Raw genomic sequence first — 14443 nt, 5'->3', positions numbered from 1 at the left:
AAAAGTACAGAGGAGGCAAAATCATTTGCTTTTACCTTATAGCAAAAGATTTTTCTGTTCTCAGGTACTGTATTCCAGCTTCTGTGGAAATACAAAATAAAACCTTTGTCATTTAAGGAGTTCTGACAAATTTACACCATTGAAATGAACAGAAATTATGGCCCAAATCCTTTGATATGTAAGGTAGAAGCAATTTAATTTTAGTCAGACTTCCTTCCAAACTCCAGAAAGGATCTAGTGAAAGAAGTTAGTGTAGTAAGTGATGGACCTCCAGTATTTGGCTCATGTTAGTTCTAGGTTAATGATGTCATCCCAGGGTGCAGAAATAATAGCTAATCACTGGAATGGATTGCTTAGAGGTTAATAACAGGTGTTACAACTATTAAAAACCATTTAATAGTTAAAAAAATGGTGACAGATGGCTATCAGAATTTACTTATCTGAAATCAATCCTGCCTTCAGGCAGAATGATGGGCCAGATGATCTCCTTTTCTGACCATTTTATTATGATTCATTCTATGATTTGCTGATCTACTTTTCTCATTCTTTTGGGAATTCTTCATGTGACCATCTGTGAGCATGCGCACTAAATATCTTTCCTCAGTACTATCCAAGCACTGCAAGGAGAGGACAGAAGAGAAGGACCGTCGCTCTTCTGCATAGAAGGATACATAGTCAGGGAACAGACAATATCCAGTGTTATCTTCTTTCATCAGTCCTCTTAATCCTTTGCCACCCTATGTAGATCTGCTAGCCAGGTCTAGCTCAAAGGACTAAGTGGAAGAGAAGGGGATGATATGATTTCTTCCCTTTAGGATGGTTAGAGCTCAGCTCTTATCATTACATGTACTCTCACCTTTCTCCACATAAACCGAAAGTGAGTCCTTTATGAATTCACATCTAGAAACATTTCACCTACATAATCCACACAATCATTCTTCACCTTGATGTTACTGGAGTTCACTGTCTTTTTTTTTTTTTTTTTTTTTTTTTTTTAAAGCTATCTTTAGGACAGAATTGATAATTACTTCTCCCCGGTAAATTTATCAAAGAATGAAACCAACACTTTCTATGGGTTCGCAGAGGGTTTGTACATTTCCTAGCTGTGATATCTCTGTCAATTACTTCATTTTTGACTATGTTCCCTAGAACTTCTAGTAAAATTATAAGCATGGCTTGTTGCCTGAAAGGTTTGAAAACACAATTAGCTGAGTTTTGGACAGCATCAGTTGAGTTTGTGAGTCATGAGTTTCTGCTGCCAGCAGTCAGTTATTGTCTTCAGGATGCTCTTAAGTGAGCGTGCTGAAGATACTCACATTAAAACTGTATCCCCAAACTGCCAATATTAAGCCATAATTTCCTACAAGACTTTTTAATATTTGAGAATAGTAAGTGTAAGTGTGGTGTAAGAATGGTCGGCTCACCCACACACTGCACAGAAAAAAACAGTGCATACATCATTCCTTTAGCCTGGATGGGCTGAGCTTTTGAATGAGCCATATATACATTTACGAAAAGATCTTCTACACATGGAAACTCAATTTTTATCTTTGGTAGCTCCATTGAAGAACGGAATATGAACCTGAACTGAAAAACTAGCGCTTACAGGGGGGAATCCAGTTCTCTTTTCACTAACACAAATGTAAATCAGGAGTATGCCTTTGACAGCCAGTGATGCTGCACTGCACAGGCAGTGTTACTGTGCAGGGAACCAGGGCCAGGGCAGAGAGCTGGAACACTGCCAAGCTGAGGCAATATTGAGTTGATACCTGCTCTGAAATCCTATAGAAACCCTTGTCTCCAAGTTTATCAACTCATGACTACAGATGCTTAAATAAAAAAGAAAAAGCCCCTGTGTGTTTGTGAAATCTGGCCTTTATTTTATATCACTCTCATGACAAAAAAGTGTTCAAAAAATGTCTTAAACCACTACTTGGGGATTTTCTCCAAGCACTATGCCAGCTGCTCTCAGTCTCCATTGTGAAATGATGGGCTTCTGGCATAGCCAAAGTACTTTACACTCCAGCAACCACTGGATGCATAGCAGCCCTTTGGGAGTCATTACCAACTGGTGTAATTTAGGGCAGCCCTGAGGCAGCTCTAAGTCACAGTCTCCAGGAACTGGAAGCTATAAAGGTGGCATAACACCTCTCCTTTAGGTCTATAATCTGCAATAACATTTACAATACAGACTGCATTGTATTATTTCCATGTTTAATTAGAGTAAAGAATATCAAACATTTTACTTTAACGCTACCCCGTGTGCTGTTACCAGCTCTGTATGTGATTTAATGGGTGATCAATCATTCACATATCAGTGGTGATGTAAACCTGATGTTCATTTGCTCTTTTCATGTTGTGCATGGATCTCATGTAACAGGAAAAGAAATATCTACCAGCAATGTGGTAGTTCTGCATTGCTGTTAAATCTCAGCAAGTCCTTCTAGAATCCAGGAAATAAGGTAGCATCAGTTTACAGACCAACTTTTCAGTGGTATTATTCCAAGTCTGTGTTATTGACCAGCCTGGCTTATGCTTTGCTTCCATGGCCAAATATGTGATGCTTGACATGTCAAGTCAGCTGCTGTTTTTTTTAAGAGAGATGTTGATACAGCTGTGAAAGGATCCTTTCTCCTTTCCGAAGAACTATCACTAAATTACATGAAGCAGAGAGAGACCCTCTTTATTGCTTAACAAATGCTCTGAAATGAAAACATTGAAGATGTGGGTAGGAATGAATACTTTTGTGCTGTCATCATTTTTCTTTCAGTCTCTTCTCACCAACCATATGATCTGATGCCGCTGTCCACTTATATTTCAAATGGGTAGTATCCTGCCATTGATCCTCAAATACAACTTCTGTTGAAATCAGCAGGAATATTGCCTTTGTGAAATCTGAAGGATTAGACCTCTTAAGGGGAAAATTCCCTTTATTTCACTGTTTCAGGCCAGTGAACTGAGTCCAGCTGAGCTCAGGAAGAGATAGGGCCAAGTACAGCCAGGGTTGGCAGTGTCCCATGGCAGGGGATGGAGGAGTCACAGGGGGCAGTGTGAGGTTGGTGCCTTACAGAGCAATCCTGGGGAGTTCACAGGCTGGCACACAGCATGAGTGCCTGCCTGCTGGGTGTCTGAGGAAGGGGTTGGGATGCCTCAGATGTGCCAGGCAGGGAGGTTACGTGTGTACCTTCCTTACCTTTGTGCTGCTCTGCAAGTGCTTCTGCGTCACTCCAAAGGACAGCTTCCCATTGCTCCTCTCCAGGAGCAGGGGTAGAAAAGCAATGTGAAATCTGCCAGGGAAAGAGGAGTAAATATTTTGTCAGTGATAACAACACAACTTTGTTTTAATCATAGTAATAAAACAAAAGATAAAGTGATAACTCCTCTGATAAAGTGATAAGTGATAACTCCTCTGAGGTGCTTATAACCTTAATAAGAGCTTCATTAATTTTTCATATTATTGATAAAGCAAATTAATACATATCTAAAACCAAGCAAAACATAAAAAGGCATCAAAATCAAACTGAAATCATTGAATCTGATTTGTAAATATTGCCATTAAAATAATGTAAATGTAAAATAATATAAATTTCTCTAAATTAACTTCATGCATAACTAGAAATGATTAGCGTGCATATCTACCAACCTCTGAGTTTGTAATTTTGGCACACATACTAATAAACTCCAGGTTTTTAGTTCAGTTACACTATGGAAGTACTACCCTGTCTGAAAGTACAGAAACTTTGAGAAAGAACCAGCTCATGGAAGAAGAGCTGTCATTGAGCCTCCCAGGCTGTAAGGAGAAGCAGGGCGAGACCAGCCAATTAATAACTAGTCCACATACCTGGGAGCATATGGGGACACCTGAAGCCATGGGCACTGAATATTTTACTATAATGCACAGATAATGCTTTTAGACATCTGCAGGGGTGGTGTTCTCTGATCCTGTGGAGAATTGTCCCTAAGCAAGTCCAGAGAGGGAATAGGGAGCCTTTTTAACCAGTATTATGGCAGTTGGAATAGGGGACACTCACCAACAAGAAAAAAAAAAAAAAAAAATCATGTTCTTTTTTAGTTTTACTTTATGAAGACCAGTCCGGGAGGAATCTCTGCAAATAAAAACCACTAAATGAATACATACAATTTCTTGGGACAATTTCCAAAACAATCTAAGCAAATCTGTGTTTGGATGATTGGTAGGAAGTTGGCAAGAAAGTGTTAAAAAATAAGTTTTTCAGAATTTCATTGCAGATTCCCAAGGAAACTAAATTAAAACAAAACAAAACAAAACAAAACAAAACAAAAAACACTCCAATTTGTGTAGCAGCTAATACCTGAATTGACAAATATGCATTATTTGCTTTCTGGAACAACAACAAAAAAAAATCTGAAGTTCTGTTACTAACATGTCTATCCCAACAGGAATATAGCCCACCAAAAAAAATGTAATAATAATAATAATAAATAAAATATTTGATGTTAATTAGTTAATTAATTTACTTTGTGTTTAGTATTTAGAGCCTTAGAACGTCATAGATGAATATCTGAATGCCATGATAGGTAGCTAAGGAAAAAGTTTGGATACTAATTTGGATACCTGCAAGAGTCACAGGAGGAACTCAAGGAACCCAAGATCCTATTCACAAATATCCTCTACCTGAAGTCTTGCTGACTTCAGGTATTCTGAGTAGATGTAAACCCAGCCTAAAGGCCTACCACGTGCTGCTGAATTTAGCAAGCCCTCTGTAGGACAATTCTTCCAAAACTGGGAGCAAAAGGCATTGCTAACAACTTCTGCCCAGCTCTTGGTGTCTTGAGAGCTTGAAGGAATTAAATCCTCTCTCAAATGTGTTCGTGACAGACTTTGTTTCAGTGTTTGTTCTTGTACTCTCTGAAAACAATACTGTTTATGAACTAGAAATGGGCATTTGGGAATAAAAGGCTAAATAGGAATATTCAATGCCGGTTGTTATTATTGTTATTATTATTATTCCTCAAATACAGGGATAAATCCTTATTTTACGTTAAGCATTTCCTACTTCTGCCTGCATCAGTACTAAAGCTGAAAATTTATACAAGACAATTTAGTATTTGAGGATAGAGATAATAATCCACTTTCTCTGAAACTAGCCAAGAGGGTAGGCTCCTGCCTGGAATTATTTACATTCTCTGACCCTTTAGGCTCAACTCCTTAACTAAATTTAATTTCTCTAGCAGAATTTGTAGCCCTAACCTGTTTGTATTTTACACATTTGGCATTAAGACTGTAGCAGAATTTTACAAGTATCTGGCATATTCTTGATACCACATCTGGTGAGTATGGACACTGTTCATTAGAATAGTTCTGCAAACTGATAACATGCCAAAGCTTTGACAAAAGTACTTATGGTAGATGTCAATCATTTTTCTTTGCCAGTTTAAACACATACCCTTCTGGGAGTAATTCTGATCTATTCTGGCACATAAAACATAATGAACAATATCTTCAGGCTTTGCAGATGAAAGTGAGTCCACATATTATATGTACTACATGTAGATCACTAGACAATTATGAGAAGGATATTTATATATGTTATCAGAAAAAAAAAAAAAAAAATCTGTGAGAAAAAGCAGTTAAAGTAAGGCTATCTCTGGCAAATAAGGACTGTAAGAAGAACGAGGAGGACAGTGGTGACACTACAGCCGTCACCAGTGTTACCCATATCTCGTGGTTTCTTCTTCTGCCAAAACTCCCTCCAGCCTAATTGACTTTCTTCCTCTTACAAAACTATATATATAAAAAAAAGTTATCAAAAATGAGAGAGACTGAATTTCTGAATTTGACAGCAAAGGGATAACTGCAAAGAATAAAAAAAAAAAACATAACCTGAATTCTGACATTTATAAAGTCTTGCATTATTTGTCAATTTGTTCTTGTTTTCTCCAAGGAGAAGGGACTCCTAGTGCAAATGACAGAGCCAGAAATGGCCCCTCCAAGAAGTAAGAGACATCTTTCTGACCTGAACGTATGTCACACTGGAGGATTTATTGTATGATGGATATATTGATTCTACCCCCTTATTCTAAGTGTTGCTAGGATGTAGATTTTCATTTATAAATTTCCTGAGCTACATTTCAATGATGATTACATGTTAATAATGAAGTAGGAATAAACAAATATTAAAAAGAGCTATAAATCTTACTTTTGTTCAATAAGTTGCATAAATAAAGCACACAACTTTTGGTCTTTCACACAAACATATTGAATATCTCTTAAGTATGTATACTGGTAAAACACTTGAGGTCTGCTGAATACAGTAGGTATTTATACTTTTAATTTAAATGGGGATTACAAATTATTCGCCTTTTGCCATGCACAATATGCATATTATGGATATTATGGTGTGGATATTGTGTTACCTATTCACTGTAACTAAGTACTTCTGCACCCAAAAAAAGGGGGGGGGGGGGGGAGTGGGGGGGAGGGGGAGGGGATGAGAGGGGGAGCAATTTCTGACCCAATAGACCATAACTGAGCCTTTCAAGCTTGTTTGAGGCAGCTGCCATGAACTGGAAAAAATCATACAATATGTCACGTATGTAGAGCAATTTAGTATGTAGAAACGTGCATTTTCAGTAAGATATGATGTCTGGTTCAGGCTATTTTAAATAAATGAAGGTACTGGTCCTTGTTATTATCTGATGGTGAGGAAGGCTTCAGATTAGACCTGTCAATAGCTACTAACTAGCAAGCAAATTTCCCAAACGATCTTCCTTCCTCACTGACCAGGGTGATACCATTTTTGCATAACATGAGCTTTTATGGGTATGCAAAAGCAATGCTGTGGTACTGAGAAAATCTGAGAGAACCATACAATTCAGCCAAAAATTGATTTTAAAAGTATTTTTAGTGGCTTAAGTAAAACCACATTTTTATTTTATTTTTTTTTAATGTGGTTTTCAGTATGTTCCATATTTTAAATTTAGCCTATTGTGTCAATATTTTATTTGCCATCATGAATACTGTCCTCTTGTTAATGAAATAGTGATTCAAGCCACAAAATTAAAACCAGTTGGTTTGTGAAATCCCGAGCTTAAAAACAATCCTGTAAGATGACTGGAGAAAATATACAGAGTCTTGATTATCTCTCTTGGTTATTAACTACTGAGGATAAGAGTTCCCTTGATTTTCCCCAGTGATGTAGGACCCTGATGCCATCTGACAAGACCTGGGGATGCCATGAGGCATCTGCCAACCCAGAAGAAATTATGGCCCTTACCACCCCTGTGTCATGTTTGCCATCCCCACTTGGGTGCCTCAGATACCATGTTGCACCTCAGAGGGCACTGGACACTCCTGTTTGGGCCAATGAAACAAACCCTAGAGGTTCATATCTTAAATTCTTAATATGATTTGTATGTGCATGGGTGGCATGTGAGAAAGTCCGTGTTTGTATTATGTATGAATCTCCATACATGTTCATACATGTGTTGATTTATGTGTATATTAGAGTAATTTAAACTTCCTATAAATTGATGCAAATCATATTTTTCCCTTAAAAACACCTCCTTACATAATTTTATTTTTAGCAAGAGGACTGCAGAAAACAAAGTACAGAATATTTGCCTCTTCCACTGAATAATTGTTAAAAGTTTTAAATAAAGAATCAAGTGCTGGAGCCAAAGCACACTGAATTCAATAGGAGTCTTTTCATTTACTTCAATGGGCTTTGAATCAGAGTCTAAATTCTAACTGTTGCTGAACATATTTACAACCACAATATTTTGTGTGGTACTCTCTGTGGGCACAGTGGTAGAATATACTTGGGAAAACAAAGGGGGACACGTTCTTAGATGGTATGACCAGTATTATTGCACATAAATACTAGGTCCTGTGAATATCAGCTATATCACTAAAAAATAATCAATCAATTCAACTGTGCATGCAAGGATGTATATAGGTAGCTAATATCTATCAAGGCCAGAAAACAACTCATGCTGATGCTTCTGAAACCACTGCCAAAGAAGAAGAGAGATTGTTAGAGTCAGTGCATTCACATATCAAAATTAGAAGCAGTATTATTTTAAGCACGTTCTAAATTGTCATTCTTCTAAATTACAGCTGCTACAAAATGTCTAAACAAAATGTCTTTGTGTTCATTGTTTCCAACACTGATTAATCAGCTGTAGTCACACTGTGCTTACTGCATGCTAGTAGTATTCATCTGTCCGATTTCAGTTTTAGAAACTACAGTGAACTTATTGAGTCATTTTCCCATCTGTAATATAGAGTATCTAAGTAATACAGAGTACAGAGTGTTTCCAGCTAAAAGCTATCTGACGCCTGTGTTTTGAAGGTAAGCTGAGGAGGTCTTTCCTCATTCCCTACCTCAGATATGTAATACAATAACAGACATTATACATTACAGTGACATTCCATTATGTTGCATAGCATCATATATTCTTAGCTCCTGAGGGAAAAAATGACCAGTGGAAATTGAAGCTAGCTTGTGGACTTAGCCAATAATCCACTGGATCTCAGCCAGGTTTCCCAGCCAGATTCTGTTCAAACAGATATATACACATGAACACCTACATAACCTAGAGTTTAACTGATTTTTAGTAGATCAATATCCAATTAAAAATGCATTTTCATTCTGCCACAATACTGCAACCAAAAATGGGCTATGCAGTACCCATAAAAAAAGCAACTGATTTCAGTGTGAAGACATTACCCACTCTCAGAGAATGTTGACTATCTGGAGAATGACTTATTATATCCTTATCAAATTTTAAATACCACGCTGTTGAAAATATTAGTCACAGGAGTTTGACAACAGTGTCGCAGTAAAGTTCTCTTGTCTATATGAACGTGGATAACCTGATACATGAAACCGTGTCTCAGTTGGTGGATGGCATCCAGTGGTAAAAGCTGAGCACTAAGTTTCCTCAGAGCGTTGGCAATACCCTGCCAACAGATACACTGTACATGCCATTTAAGCCAGCTGAGTACTGCCTTTCCTCTCCCTCCCTCCAGTTTTTCCATTCCCCAAGGGGCAATCCTTTGGTGAACAACCCATTTAAGTCAAACAGCTATCATGTAAAAGTGGAGATGAGCAACAAAGCACATCCAAGGGAAGCATGTTAAGATCCAGGCTCTGAGTTTTGAAGGGGGGAGGGGCAGGGGGGAAGTTGGGGAGGGCAAAGAAACCGAGCCAAAGAAATTCTAAAAAGGCACTTTTTTAGCTAAAAAAAAAAAAAAAAAAAAAAAAAACAAGGTTAGAAACCAGCTTGTATGAGCCCAACTGTGATTAAAAAAATAAACCTTTTATAGTTAAGACAGGATTTTTTTTCTTTTTGTTCTTTGACTTTTCCTTGCAGAGAAAGAGGCTATCTTCACTTAATCAGAGCAAAGAAAGAGTGGCTGAGGCAGAAGCAGCATCATGTGGGTGAAGGTCAGGCCAATTTTCACCCATGTGATGCTGCTTTATCACTCATGGAACAAAGATTAAGGCCTTTCTTTTCTTTATCCTTTTGTGCTTTCCCCCATTACTTTAACAGATCTGAACAAATCCCAGGCAGTTCATCCAAAAGTTCCTTTTAGCTACATTTAGTTCAGATCCTCTAAATTCCACATAAGACTTCATGCTATACCAACATGAAGAGGATATAAAACACACATGTGTAGGGAGAAAAATGTTACAGAAAAACACAAAGATCATTGCACAGAACATGATGACAGCAAAGGCCTTTTCAGCCGCAAGAAACTAGGCACATCCAGGAATCAGAAACATCAGCTTTCCTATGCCCTTATTTTTAAGGAAATATGTTACACCAAAATGATGCACAAATATTGACATCAGTTAAGATGATGCTAACATGGTAAATCTCTAGCTAAGCTTTGGGGTTCTGAAAATAAACCACAAACAATAACAGACCAACAAACACCATTAATGCACAGACCATTGCTGCCCATATGCAGACGTAAATATGATATAACACAAAAAATGAGCTTACAATGTATACGTTTACACACCTTAACAACCCATATTATTCCAGAATTGTATCAATTGCAGAAATTAGAGAGGCTGTACTTTTTATGCAAAGTACAGAGAGGATTAATTGAAAGGGCAGTTGTTTGATTTTACTCTGCATTTCAAATCTGTGGTTTTATTCAGGTAAGGTTAAGCAGCCCTTCATAGCTTGCTATTTATTTGCATTTCAAACCATAAGGCTTAAGGAATGGCTGTTGATTATCATATTTATTTCATTTATCCAACTCTTGATATTTTCAAATGGTTAGTACAGTATGTTGAAATAAATAGCATTCAATTACATAATCGTAATGACAGGAAGGTGTATTTATGTGACAGGTCCTGTCTATCCATAACATTTGCAGTTTTGCATAGACTAATTCTGTAATATTTTACATATTAAAAGATATGAAAAATAAAGCAGTTAAGCATTTTGTTATTCATGTTTATCGGAGTAAAATCTTGGCCTCACTGAAGTGAACTGAAATACTGTCTGACTCCACTGGGGCCTGGTTTCACCCACTGTTTGTAAAGGAAATGGTTCAGAGAGAGATCTTTTTTAATTAGAGTAATTTAGTGATGTGTAAACTGCTAATGTAACTGAGAAGTCAGCACAGAATAATTTAGGGTGGAAAAGACCCTTAAGATCATCGAGTCCAACTATCAACCTAACACTGCCAAGTCTATCACTTAACCACGTCCCTAAGCACCACATCCACATGTCTTTTAAATACCTCCAGGGATGGTGACTCCACCACTTCCATGGGCCGCCTGTTCCAATGCCTGACTCCACCCTTCCTGTGAAGAACTTCTTTGTGATGTATATCCAGTCTTAACCTGCCCTGGTGAAACTTGATGAGGCTACTGCTTTGCATTCCATGACTTGTTACCTGAGAAAAAAAGACCAATACCTTCTTCGCTGCAACCTCCTTTCAGGCAGTTGTAGAGAGCAAAGAGGTCTCCCCTCACTCCCTTTTTCTCCAGACTAAACAGCCCCAGTTCCCTCAGCCACGCTTCATATGTCTTGTTTTGTAGCATGTAAAAACTGCTTCAGTAGGATAATATATAATGCACTCTTGCTCATGGTAATAAGAAATTAATAAATGTTGTTATACATACATTTATTAAAAGCATAGTATTCATATTGCTCATTCCTGAAAAAAATCATATTCATGTTCAAGATTTCTGATGAAGCCCAAATCATTGTCATCATCTTATAAAACTAGAAGATACCAGTAGTTTTTCAGATTGTTTTCAGCTTTAGCCAGAAAATGCAACAAGTCCAGAAAGTCTATTTCATGCACTCTGATAAACAGTTTGGTAACAAAAGCTGGAAGAACCTCTCATATTCCTACCTAAATCCCACCTCCCTTCTTCATGGAAGAATTTTGAAATGTGTTTCCCTCTGGTTATTTTGGCAGACTATAATTCTTATTTTCCTTTCAGCAGCAGATGGCAATTTATCATTCTTTCTATTATTTTTTGGTTAGATATTTGCAACAAAGATTAACCATCTTTCAAAACAGGTAAATATAGCTGGAAAACTAGACCTTTCATAGTTTCTAAAAACTCTGACTTTCAAGCAATGTTTTTGTCTCAAAACAAGCAATGGGTTAAGATCTGGGGCTGCAGCCAGACATGACACTCTGAGAGCGAGGGTTAGTCACTATAAAGATGTTTCTGCCCTCAATCCGCCCCATCCCTGTGTGATTTTCATTCTCTATTGGAGGAATATAAATATAAATGCCATGTGACAGTGTGGCTGCTGTGGAATTTATTCATTTTTCTTGAGTAGGAAATCAATTAGTAATTACTTAAGGGCAGTCCTTATAGGCCATCTAGGCTGCCCTTAATTAAGCAACAAGACATGACAGGCAATGTATTTCTGGGCAATTTAGCACATCTCTTAGGGAGTTTTTAAGGCATGAGGCCAAAGGTCAAGTGACTTTAACCACCTGAGAAGTGCAAAAATCCCTTAGAAATGCACTGTCTAGAGTGACTTATTGCTGTTATTAAATGGAATTTGTGAATAAAAATAAGAAAGAGTGTCAGCCCCAGGCATGAATTGGACATTATTAACATGGATATGACATTGTTGACAGCTAATCTAAAGCTCCATTTGTGTCCTGAGCTCTAGAGCTATTTCTTTATACTGTGTATTAAAACTAGGAAGATACTTGGCATTCTTCATCACACTTTTATCGGAGCTGTCCAAAAAGAATGAGGGACATAGTTTTCTGAAATTTACATTGCACATCACATTTTTTGACTGTACAGCAACAACTAAACCTTGTATGCCTAGCATCCCATTTCTGGATCATAACGTAGAAGTCTCCAGACAGAACAAAACTTCCTTCCTAGGATACAAAATTCCCTGTTCCTGACACAATCTCCTCTGCAATCAGATCTCTTCTGAATTTGTCTCCTCGTGGCTCAGCTGCTTCCCCTGTCCCCTGCTGCTCAATGGCCCTGACTGTGCATGTCAATGCACCCAGGCTGAAGAAGTGTACTAGTGGCAGTGCCATGTATAGATGGATAAACAGAGCCAATTTCAAGGCCTTCCTCTTACTTTTTTTTTTTTTTTTTTTTTTTTCCCCATCACAACATGAATGGCAACTTTCCAAAGTGCATACATACTTTCCAGACACCTTGCACTGAACATGCACAGTAACCCTGCCAAAGCAGTGCTTGTTTCCTGAAATTTGGAACTGCAGAAAAGAAACTGAACATCTGTTGTAAATATTATCTTTCCCCAGACTAACTGTGTATAGATGTACATATTTTTGCTTTGCTTGTTTCTATTGGCTTGATTTGTTCTTGGGTTTCTTGGTGTGTTTGTTATTATCCTTACCCTAACACATGCTCAATCCTTTGTCGGTTCTGTTTGTTGATCTATGCTAACACCCATTTCCAAAGACCTAAGTCTTGCCTTGAGAAGAAAAGCAGCTGGGTCAGCTCTGAGCAGCCCAGCTCTAGCCTTACTCTGAACAGCACTGTTTTATTTTCTCCTTAGTTTCTTTCAGAATTGCTGGAAGGCTGCATGCATGTGATCTCGAGTTGCCAGGGGGTTTCCAGCTGCCCAGGGCTTTTCCTGTTGCTGATTTTCAGACAAGAATTGACATGCATCTTGTTGTTGACAAAGCTCACTCTTTCCTGGTAATATAACAGCCCATGTAAGCATGCTGTATGTGAGTCATGTGCTGGCAAGAGCAGGTTTTCTGTCCTGCAGGACTGCAGTGCAGCCACACACAAGTCCAAGGAGCATTGCTGCATTTTCCAAGAAGCATCATATCTGTGTAGCATGTACATTCACAAGTATGTCTGATATGCTATGAAAGTAATTGTACATACCTCAAATATTTTAAGGGTATGTGAACACATATTTGTGCCTGGGAAATCCTGGCCAGAAATACGGAAGTACTGATGTGGAGTCTCTGCTTAGGCATACAGGAACCAAAGTAGGTTAATCTAGAGCTGTCTATGCACACAGATAATTCAGGGGAATTGTTATAGGATTACAATGCAGAAATATTTTGTATATTTCCTGAACCTATCTTAATCACAAAGGAGTGTCTCAGTCATAGTCCTGGTACAAATAATGGCAAAACTGGTATATATGGTATAACCATTAAAAAAATGTATAAATGGTAAAAATGGTTTAAATGAGAAATTAGAGGGTTTCAAATATATATTTTGAAAATTATTTTTAATTATATTTTAAACAGTAGTGATCCATAAGGGTGTATTAAATCTTTTTTTTTTTTTTTTTTTTTTTTTTTTTTTTTATTTTAAAAATTTTTTTTTAAAAATGGTAAATAAAATTTTTTTTTTTTTTTTTTTTTTTTTTTTTTTGACCTGATGCACTCTTGTTTGTGCAAAGTTCCATACACTGCAGTTTGAACCAAGTAACCTGAAATGGAAAAGTAGTCTGTACTAGTCTAGTACCACTGTACTAAGGGAAAAATTCTTAAAATTGCTAATAACAAAAATTATGATATCATCTAGGCACAAGGCCATCCTATTAAGTCTGAGCTCAAGAGTCCTTTTTATTGCAACATTAAAAGCAATTTTTCCGGACATTCTTACTGTCCTGAACCTAATAATTTACTGTAAAACAGATGGAGACATTATGACATCATCTTATTAAAACTGACATAGAGACAAAAAAAAGTATGTCATGTTCACATATCAATTAAGAACCATTTTTTTCATTGTGCACCTAACAGAACAAGTAATAAAAAACTTAAAAATCTTAATGACCATAAAAACATTCCATTGTAATGAAACAAAAGAAAGCTAATTAGTGTCTCACATTTGTGGTTTGGATCCTGCTGAAGGTGATATTGAGCCACAAGAAATGACTAACGAGTTGTGGTCTGCAATCCAAGATTTCCTGAAAGAGCAAACAAGTAAACCATTAACCCATTAACCAT

At 37.3% G+C, this 14443-nt stretch overlaps 1 long non-coding RNA gene across 1 annotated transcript; it reads right to left on the bottom strand.

Moving 5' to 3' along the window:
• Positions 1-2587: 2587 nt before the first annotated feature.
• On the bottom strand, positions 2588-14443 carry LOC118171842. Its single transcript, XR_004753423.1, has 2 exons — positions 14323-14443; positions 2588-3287 (listed from the first exon to the last, which is right to left on the bottom strand). It is a non-coding gene; the product is annotated as an uncharacterized LOC118171842 (long non-coding RNA).

The sequence above is a fragment of the Oxyura jamaicensis genome, chromosome 9, assembly GCF_011077185.1.
Source record: "Oxyura jamaicensis isolate SHBP4307 breed ruddy duck chromosome 9, BPBGC_Ojam_1.0, whole genome shotgun sequence".
Taxonomy (NCBI): domain Eukaryota; kingdom Metazoa; phylum Chordata; class Aves; order Anseriformes; family Anatidae; genus Oxyura; species Oxyura jamaicensis.
This window is presented reverse-complemented; position numbering and strand designations above follow the sequence as displayed.